Genomic DNA, 11,469 nt, shown 5'->3' with positions numbered 1-11,469 from the left:
TATCTGAAGACACAATATACATCTCTTTTAAAAAATAGCCTTCAACAGGATGATAAAAGGTTTAGCTTTCATTATATTTGGTAATTTCTTTCGTGTAATATTATCACACGTTCAATGCCAGTATGTGTGCCAGTATGGCTATTTTAATAATTTGTTCTTTCATTCTGAACCTAACATCCAACTCCAGAAGAGTGATAACAGCAATGCAAAATACATGGTTGTAGCTTACATTAATTGAAAATAGTCCTGTGGGAGGGAAAAAGAGAGATAGCTCACTGCTCTGTAAGCTATAATCATTGTATAATATCAACATTAATCACATACAGAAATCAAGAAATATTCGTTTTTCCTGTTGCCACATTTGTATCTGTCCTAACCTCCTCCAATCCGTGCCAACACTGATGGCTCGGTCAGTAGGGTTAGACTAGCCTTGCATAAATATTACATTTCTCCATAACTCATTTTTCATTGGGGGAGAGAAAGAGAAGAGTTCCTCGGGGGAAGAATATAAACTTAAATCATTCAAACAAATGATGTTATCCTAACTGCCTTTCTCCCTTTACACTTTACCAATCGAGCAGAAGCAATTGCTTCCTCATCTCTGCTGGGAACAGCAGACAATACCTCACTGCAGACAGCAAGGGTTAATGACAGGCTGAAAATTACAGGAGAAATGTGGATTGAGGGGTGGGGGTGGTGGGGGAGCTTAATTGAAACAGAGTCTGAGTTAAAAAGTAATTTTCTGACACAGTCTATCAATTTCTCACTATTAAAAATCATTCGCAGTCTGTCATATCGAAGTTAAGTATCATCAGATGATGTGATTAAAAGCTGCCGGGTCAATTTGACTGTTCAATTCACAGCTCTAAGGGACCCGTGAATGGTGAGGAACCCATTTGAAGTTTTTATCAAATAATCTTCTTGCTGTGGATTTGTAAGAAGATCGTAAAAAAATCTTCTGAATGTGTAAGAGAAAGGACTGTCACTTCAGAACTCCGTTCATTCAAGACGAAGTTATCTTTTTTCCAACAGTACCATTTTAGGATTATATCAGAGTTTGCACAGGAAAATAAAATGGTTTATTTTCAGTTAAATAAATATATTTCTAAACTTTATTTAAATTTTTTATGTGCAACTTTGCTCTAATCAAGATGAATTATATCTGAGGGTAAAACACCGCCCACTGCATTTTTCCCTTTTCCTTTCTTGCAAAAGATTTCACTGATCAGGCAGTGTAAGCATAATGTTTAGACTTAGATTTACTATGCATTTTTCCAGTAAGAAGTCTTAAGTTCTGAACTCCATTGAGCACATCTTGTCATCATAACATAAAGTTTACAGATGCACAGAGCAACCCTTCCTCACAGCTTTTTTTTAAACGAGCTGCCAGTTTAACACCAATCTGTTGTAATTTATGGGCTTGTGTCATGGATGCATCCACTGAGCTGAGACTTTCTAATATTAGTTCTACCTGGGATTCTTTGCAATCACTGGATTCAGAGGAGACTTTCAGTTTCAGTCAGTGAAATGCACAAAAGATTCAATTATGTGTGACAGATTAACAAAATTCCTGTGATACAGAATTGGGCAGATTCATTTTTGGAATTGGTGTACCAGTAGAAAGATATCCTATCTTAAAGGTTTAATCTATAATGTAGTGTGATAAGCACTGAACACTGGGCTACCTTCTTCCCTTCTAGATATTACACTGCCCACTAGACTAGGAGTCCATTAATTATACTGGATCCAGTCACCTTCCCTCCAAAATTGCACCAAAATTACGAATAAGCTGCTTCATTTGAATTCATTTCCACTTACCTTCATTGGACTATAGCTCACTGCTTACCCTGTGGTTTGCAGTCAATCAATGTGGTGGCATTAGTTAGTTTTCATTGAATGTTCATCTGTAGTAAAGCTCCCTCATGACTACTGAACTTCCCATAGCTCTGAAAATCCCTCCTACTTATTCCCCCCACTTTAAAGGTTGTCAAAGCCCTCAGCTTGCCAACTCTCTGATCTGCCTATGCTCTCATGTCTTTCTTTCCCCCATACATTTGCCACCACGAAGATTGCCTTGGTTTCCTCTATCACTGGCCATGGTTGGCAACAGATGGTACACCTGCCCCTTGAGCTGACACCTGGTTAACATCACAGAGGTTACAGCAACTGTTGAGCTAGTGCATCTGGGCACCCCTGAAATTCAGCTAAATGTCAAACATTTGATTTTAGAAAATTATTGACTTCTATTTCTTTTGAGAGTTAAAGTATATTTTCATCAACTGCATACTCAAGGCCCCAGAAATTCAATCACATAACACACGCAGGAATTTATTTTCTGTGTTACGCAACTGAATTGTGGTGCAAAATTAATCCTAAAATGCTATCAGGACTTCCCAGCGTGCACAGCACATAATGAAACTTAGAATCAGATGCTTCCATGCGGGTGATGCGCAAAGAGTGAAGAACATGGAGTGTGCAAATATGATGCCAACCCACAGGCAATACTCAAATGTCTGTTCCCTTGTGAAATCACAAATAGACAGTTTACAACCCAAATGGAAAAGGCACAGGACAGCAGATCTGAACAGCAGGGAGAGTCTTGCACCTGCCCTGTTTAAATCAGCAAGTTCCACAAGCTCATAAAGCATTTACAAGTGCCATTTTTTACAGCTATTGAAGTTTCAGTGAAAGAAATTAACCATAAGGTTTTCCATTATTCTTCTATCTTTACCCTTAATAGTTGTCCAGGTGACATCTGTAGGTAGAAAAAAATGCTTCAAAGATATTCCAAGTGTGAGGTTGGAACATTTACTTATAGAAGCCATTTAATTGTCTGTTCATCTTAAGATAAGTAGGAGGATTTCTGCTACAGCTGGTAAAGAAGCTGAAACATCCCCAGATAGTTAACAATTGTTGAATTGGATAACCCAAGCCTATATAACTAGCATTGTGTAGTTTTTACATATAATAGAATCCATCTTATTATCTGTTCACTTGGAAATATTTCAGTTAAAGTTTCAGGGGAGCCACCATCAATGTGAAACCCCAAGGCCAGGGGTAATGGTGAACAGAACTTGGTGCTGGTGATGAAATGTCTAACACATTTATTGTCATATATTACAGAAGAGGTATGACAAAGAATTAGCAGATGGCAGAGTCTCCAAATAGCAATAAGAATATTAACCAGATAACTTGTTTTAGTGATGCTCAAGGGATAAAGATTGGCCCCTACTGCTTCAAATTAGTGCCCCGACTTAAAGGGCAGATGGGGTCTTGATTTATTGTCTCAAAAGGTGCGCCTCCAACACCAAACCACACTTAGGTGGCAGACAGACTTATCACATCAAGTCTCCGGAGTGGGACTTGAAATCACCGTCTTTAGATTCAGAGGTGAAAGTGTCATGTGCTGATCTCCAACTGATACTTTCTTCTGCTTTATATTAAAAATATATATTGAGAGCAAACAGATATATATGAGCACCACAGAACAAATGGTAGTGGAGGATAGTGCATTGAGTGGTATAGCTGGCATGACAATTGAAAGAGATTTTCTCAGCACAGTTTGGATAAAGAAGGCAGACCAATGAGGCAAAACTAGTAGGCTCCAAAGCAGGGTGCTTTTCTTTTAATAGTAACAAATTTCTTATGCTTGAGCAGAGACCAGCTTTTAAACCTCTGAGATTTTGCTGATAGTGTTGGGTAAGCAACCTGGATTTCATGCTTTTGATTCTTATAGCTTTTGGGTGTTTGGGATTTCATTCACTGACAAATAGACCCAATATATTACCACTGGCAGTGATGTCTTGTCAAAAGGCCTGAAGATTTAAATTGAGAATGTCTAAACACACTTCACTTAGCACTATTAATAGCTGTCAGAGAGCAGCTACTTTTTGTCTGGACAATTGGATTCTATTCCAATCTAGATCCCAGAGGCAAACTCATCAAACTTGTTAAGCAAAAGGTTTCAATGAACTTATTTTAAAATACTGCAGAACCTAAAACAAATATGGAAAATATAAATTTTTAAATGTTTGCAGCTCAATAATTCATGATTTTAAAAGTGGTCAAAACATCAGAAGAACCTTTCTGTCAGCTAAAATCATGGCTTATATACAGCTCAGGGCTATTAACCCACATTGATTCCAGATCCATTAAACACCCTACCCAACAAAAAACTTTGAAAATTTGGTGTAGTGGAAGCAAACAGTTGCTGAACAGCAAACTCTGGATTTCTGTGTTTGCATGCACATGCATAGAAATCCCCAAAACACATCCCCAAAAATTCCATAACCTGTACACATACACAGAGATGGAAGCAACGTGCAATGCTGATGTAAGGTAGAAATGGGAAAGATAGAAATGAGGAATAGAAATTGCCATCACATACCACCGATTTCCCATTTCAGCTGCAAGATCAGAGCCCATGCATTTCTTCTCATGTGTTTTAAAGGAAGTATTTCAGCTTCTTAAACATAAGGTAATATGGTGGTAAGAACAGGTGGTAATAGATGGAGAATATTCTGCCTGGAGGTCGATGACTAGTGGTGTTTCACAGGAATCTGTTCTGGGACCCCTGCTCTTTGTGATTTTTATAAATGACTTGGATGAGGAAGTGGGGGGATGGGTTGGTAAGTTAGCAGAAGACACGAAGGCTGGAGGTGTTGTGGATAGTGTAGAGGGTTGTCGGAGGTTACAATGTGGATATAGACAGGATGCAGAGCTGGGCGGAGAAGAGGCAGATGGAGTTCAATCCAGAAAAGTGTGAAGGGATACACTTTGGAAGAATAAACATGAAGGCGGAGTACAAGTTAATGGCAGGATTCTGAGAAGTGTAGAGGAACAGAGGGATCTTGGGGTCCAAGTCCATAGATCCCTCAAAGTTGCCGTGCAAGTTGATACGGTGGTTCAGAAGGCATATGGTGAACCTTCATTAGTCAGGAGATTGAGTTCAAGAGCCACGAGGTAATGTTGCAGTTCTATAAAACTCTGGTTAGACCACACTTGGAGTATTGTGTTCAGTTCTGGTCGCCTCATTTTCGGAAGGATGTGGAAGCTTTAGAAAGGGTGCAGAGGGGATTTACCAGAATGCAGCCTGGATTGGAGAACATGCCTTATGAGGAAAGTTTGAACGAGCTAGGGCTTTTTAGAGTGATGCAGGATGAAAGGTGAATTGATAGAGTTGTTTAAGATTATGAGGGGCATAGATAGAATGGACAGCCAGCACCTTTTCCCCAGGGTGGAAATAGCCAATACCAGAGGACATCTATTTAAGGTCGGAGGAGGAATGTTCAGGGGAGATGTTAAAGGTAGGTTCTTTACACAGAGAGTGATGGGTACCTGGAACACACTGCCGGGGGTGCTTGTAGAGGGTGATAAAATAGGACATTTAAAAGGCTCTTAGATAGGCATATGGAAGAAAGAAAAATGGAGGGTTATGGGCTGTGCAGGAGGGAAGGGTCAGATTGATCATGGAGTAAGTTCTTATATAGGTCAGCATAACATCATGGGCCGAAGGGCCCGTACTGTACTGTACTGTTCTATGTTCTTTCTTTTCCAATCTCTTTAATGAATTTCAAATTAATTCAAATTGATATACATAACATTAATGATTATACATATGGTGCGAAGAGATCGGGATAAAAATAATAACAGTTAATACTTATACTCACAAGGAGTAAAATATATAATCTGGACCTCCTGCTCTCTTGCTAAGTGAGTGTGATACAAAAAAGGAATTGAAAAGAAATTTGATTACATGAAAAGAAAACCCCCAAATCAAAAAAAAGTATAATAATAAACAAAAGCAAACCAAAAACTTCAAAAAAAACTGGACTGATATTTCTTTGATTAAAAAAAACATTATTATGTCGTTAGTTCTGCTCCTCTATATTCAAAGGTTATTGAAAGGGATTCGAAAAAGGTCTGCTTATATCATATGGAAATACTGAATAAATGGACTCCAAACTTCCTCAAATTTAAGCAAAGGATCAACAGTATCATTCCTAACTTTTTCTAAGTTTAGACATGTTATAGTTTGAGAAAACCATTGAAATGTGGTAGGGGGTATAGGGTCCTTCCATTTAAATAGAATGGATCTCTTGGCCATTAATGTAACAAAAGCAATCATACGACAAGCAGAAGCAGATAAATGGCCAGAATCCATCATCGGTAACCCAAAAATTGCAGTATGTTCTATGTTCTATAAGTCTTTTCAAAGATTAGACCAATGGCCAGTCCAGATAAAAGGTCTCAACCTGAAACATTGACTGTCCATTTCCCTCCATAGATGCTACCTGACCCATTGTGTTACTCCACAATATACAATGAGATGGACTATGACCTCACAATCTACCTTGTTGTGACTTTGCACCTTATTGCACTGCACTTTCTCTGTAGCTGTGACACTTTACTCTGTACTGTTATTGTTTTTACCTGTACTACCTCAATGCACTCTGTACTAACTCAATGTAACTGCACTGTGTAATGAATTGACCTGTATGATCGGTTTGTAAGACAAGCTTTTCACTGTACCTCAGTACAAGTGACAATAATAAACCAATACCAATACCAGATTCCAGCATCTTCAGTCTCTTGTGTCTCCCTCGAGCTATGGTTGTTGTTGCACAATGCAGTAATGGCCATTTCCATCATGAGGCTGCGGCAGAAAGTTTCACTGGTGTGTAAGGCCAATTATCGACTGAACCATATTTGCACCTTTCCTTTCATGTTCTTTGAGATGCACAAAGGATAATAAGGTGAACCAGTACTGGGTCCAGGACACCAAAGGGATGGAGAAAGGGAATGGGAAGAAAATGCTGGTGGGGAATACTGCCATTGGAAGCTGAAGCTTTTGATGAAGATAGAGACAAATACTGCAAGTTGGAAACATGAGATGCAGGACTGAAATGGCTGATTATATGAAATTAAATGCCCCATTAGGTAGGGTCTTCTGATTTGTCAGTGATCAGGGACAGAACACCATGACAGCAGACGAGTTAGGTAACTGGAGCAAAAGGGCAAGAACGCAGGAGCATGAGTCTTTACAACCTTCCAATGAATTTGAGGTTCTTTCAGCCTCTTTGGATGGGGGTGAGGGCTGCATTGTGGAGAGGCTAACTAATGATGACACTGTGGGCACAGGAAGCCACTCAAGTGGGGGTGCAAACGTAAAGGTAGTGGTAGTTGTGGAGGACAGAGCGAGGGGAGGGTTGACACTGTTCTCTGCAGCAAAGTGCAAGTGTCAAAAGATCATACTGTCTGACCAATGCCAGGATTCAGGTATCTTCTCTGGCCTGGGGAGGAACTTACAGAGAGAAGGGGAGGATCCATAGTACATGTAAGTACCTATGTTATAGGCATGGCAAAGGAAGAGGCTTTACAAAGTCAGTATGAGGAGTTAAGCAATAAATTAAGAAACAGAACTTCAGGGGTGGTAATCCATGGCTTGGCTCCTAAATCATGCACAAATTGGGAAAGGACAAATAAGATTAGAGAAATGAATTCCTAGTTCTAAGACAGGTATGGTAGGGATGGTAGGGGTGGATTATGGGTCACTGACATCAGTACTGAGGAAAGAGGAGCTGTGTTGTTGGGACAATTTACACCTGAATCATGCTGGGACCAGTTAACTGCCAAGCCAGATTACTAAGGATGTAGAGAGGATTTTAAACTAAATAGTTGAGGCAAGAGATCAAAGTTGCAAGTACATCAAAGATTAAAGATGAGGATAGAGAGAAAGGTATTAATATAGGAAATGATATGCAGTCCGTAACAGGACAAGATAGAGGGTTCAAATCAAAGAATGAATCAGGAGATAATGCTTGAGTTTCAAAAATAATAAATGCACGTGGCATTTGAAACAAAGCAGGTGAACTGAGCACAAATGGCATGATCTGAAAGCAACTGCAAAGACATGGCTTCAGGATGATGTAGATTGAGACCTGAATGTTGAAAGGTCCATGTAGTTCAGGAAGTACAGGAAGTGAATGAAAAGTGGAGGAGTGGCTCTGTTAATCAACGGTGGTCTTAGTGCATTGGAAAGATGACTTTAGTTCAGGAAACCTGTATGTGGTTTGGCTGGAGATGAATCATAATAAAGGCAAGAATCCACTTGAGGGAAGAGTGTACAGGTCTCCAACAGTTACCACATGGTAGGATAGAATATATTGTAAATAATGGGAGCTTTTCTGAAAAACTTGTAATAATCATGGGGGATCTTAATCTACATTTAGACTTAAAAAATCAGGTGGGCAAAGGCAGCCTGAAAGTGTGTTCATGGAGTGTTTATGGGATAGTTTCATGGAATAGCATATTGTGGAGCGAACCATAGAGCAGCTACACTAATGCCGATATTTTGCAGTGATGAAGGATTAATTTATGACCTCATTATGAAAGCACCACTAGGTAGCAGCAATCATAATATCATTGAATTATACATTTAGTCTGAGGGAGAGGAATAGATCCAAGATTATTGTTTTAAACTTACAAAAGGGCATGAACTGGCAAATTAGGTTCAGGGGTTGGTCTGTCATATTGCAGACATATATTTAAGGGGATACTTCAGAATACACAGAATATTTAGCGTTATGGAATCATAGAGTATTACAGCATGGAAAGAGGTCCTTCGGCCCAACTCGTCCATACTGACCAGGATGCCCATCTAAGCTAGTCCCATTAGCTTGCATTTGGCCCATACCCCTCTAAATCTTTTCTTTCCATGTACCTGTCCAAATATCTTCTAAATGTTGTTATTGTACCTGCCTCAACCACTTTCTCTGGCAGCTCGTTTCATAAATGCACCACCCTCTGTGTCCCTTTTAAATCTCTCCTCCCTTTCTCTAAACCTATGCCCACTAGTTTTTGATTTCCTTTACATTCCAACAAGAAAGAAAAATTCCAAGGGGAGAACCCACCATCCATGGCTAACTAAAAAGAGGTAAACTTAGTATTAAACACAATGAGAAAGCATATAATTGTTCAAAGGCATTTGACAAGTCAAAAGATTAGGCAGAATATTAAAAAAAAAGCAGTAAATGACAAAAGTTTTATAAGGATGGAAAAATTGGAGTACGAGATGAAGCCAGATAGAAATATTAAAACAGTAAGGATTTCTACAGAAAGAAAAAGAAGTTAATAAAGTGACTTTTGATCCTATAGAAAGTGAGTCTGGGGAATTGATGATGGAAACAAGGAGATGGCAAGTGAATTAAACATATATTTTGCATCAATCTTCACTATAGATGATATGTGTCATGTCCCAGAAGTAGCTGTAAACGGAATTGGAAGGGAAAGAAAATTGGACCCTAATCATTGGGTCATTATAGAATAGACTAGTGAGGTACCTGATGTTTTAGTTTTAATTATTCAACATTTCCTAGATTCAGGGAAGAATCTGTTTACAAAACAGCAAATGTAAATCTTGCATTCTAAAAGGGAGGTGACAGAAAGCAGGAAATCATGGGGCAGTTAGTTTAATATCTGTCATAGGGAAAAATGTTAGAAGCTGTTATGATAGACATTATGGTAGGGCACATGGAAAATGTAATATAATCAGGCAAAGTCAACAGGGTTATGTGAAAGGGAAATCATGTTTGACTACATTATTGGAATTCTTTGAAGGAGTAGCATGTGATGTGGATAAAGGGGAACAGTGGATGTAGCAGAATTTCCAGAAGACATTTGATGAAGTACCACATAGAACCATAGAACACTGCAGCACAGAAAACAGGCCATTTGGCCCTTCTAGTCTGTGCCGAAACGTTATTCCGCTAGTCCCATTTACCTGCACCCAGTCCATAACCCTCCAGACCTCTCCCGTCCATGTATCTATCCAATTTATTCTTAAAACTCAAGAGTGAGCCTGCATTTACTACATCAGATGGCAGCCCGTTCCATACTCCCACCACTTTTTGAGTGAAGAAGTTCCCCCTAATGTTCTCCCTAAACCTTTCCCCTTTCACCCTAAAGCAATGTCCTCTCGTACTTATCTCTCCTAATCTAGGTGGAAAGAGCCTATTCGCATTAACTCTGTCTATACCCCTCATAATTTTGTAAACCTCTATCAAATCTCCCCTCATTCTTCTGCGCTCCAAAGAATAAAGTCCTAACCTGTTCAATCTTTCCCTGTAACTCAACTCCTGAAGACCCGGCAACATTCTAGTAAATCTCCTCTGCACTCTTTTAATCTTACTGATATCCTTCCTATAGTTAGGTGACCAGAACTGCATGCAATACTCCAAATTTGGCCTTACCAATGTCTTATACAACCTCACCATAACATCTCAGCTCCTGTACTCAATACTTGGATTTATGAATGCCAGGATGCCAAAAGCCTTTTTTACAACCCTGTCTACCTGCGACGCCACTTTCAGGGAATTATGTATCTGAACTCCCAGATCCCTTTGTTCCTCCGCACTCCCCAGTGCCCTACCATTTACTGTGTATGTCCTACCTTGATTTGTCCTTCCAAAATGCAACACCTCACACTTGTCTGTATTAAATTCCATCTGCCATTTTCTGGCCCATTCTTCCATTTGGTTCAGATCCCTCTGCAAGCTTTGAAAGCCTTCCTCGCTGTCCACAACGCCTCCAATCTTAGTGTCATCAGCAAACTTGCTGATCCAATTTACCACATTATCATCTAGATCATTGATATAGACAACAAACAACAATGGCCCCAACACAGATCCCTGAGGCACACCACTAGTCACAGGCCTCCAGTCTGAGAATCAGTCATCCACTACCACTCTCTGTCTTCTCCCACACAGCCAATTTCGAATCCAGCTTACAACCTCTCCATGGATACCTAGTGTCTGAACCTTCTGAACTAACCTCCCATGTGGGACCTTGTCAAAGGCCTTACTAAAGTCCATGTAGACAACATCTACAGCCTTTCCTTCATCTACTTTCTTGGTAACCTCCTCGAAAAACTCTACAAGATTCATTAAACACGATCGACCACATCAGAGGTTAATGCGGAAAATTAAAAGTTTATGGTGCTGGAGTGACACATTGGCATGGTTAAATGAATGGCTAATGAACAGGAAACAAGTAAAAGTATAAATGGGTAATTTTCTGGTTGGCAAGATGTAATGAGTGGTGCACAACAGGGATCAGTGCTGGGGCCTCAACCGGTTATCATTTATATAAGCAAGCTGGATGAAGGCACCACAGGTATTGTTGCTAAATTTGATGATGACACAAAGATAGGTCAGAAAGTAATGGGGAAGATGGCATAAGGAGGATACAAAGTGATATAGAGACACAAGTGACTGCATATGCTGGTATCTGATGCAACAATCTGCTGGAAGAACTCAGTGGGCCGAGCAGCTTCTGTGGGAGGAAAGGAATTGTCGATGTTTCGGATCAAAACTCCGGTTCTGATGCAGCAGTTTTGACTCAAAAGGTTGATATTTCCTTCCACCCCACAGATACTGCTCGATCAGTTGAGTTCCTACAAAGGGATATAGA

Source organism: Pristis pectinata, chromosome 4 (assembly GCF_009764475.1).
Source record: "Pristis pectinata isolate sPriPec2 chromosome 4, sPriPec2.1.pri, whole genome shotgun sequence".
Classification (NCBI taxonomy): domain Eukaryota; kingdom Metazoa; phylum Chordata; class Chondrichthyes; order Rhinopristiformes; family Pristidae; genus Pristis; species Pristis pectinata.
The sequence above is the reverse complement of the archived record's forward strand: the minus strand, read 5'-3'. Positions refer to the sequence as shown.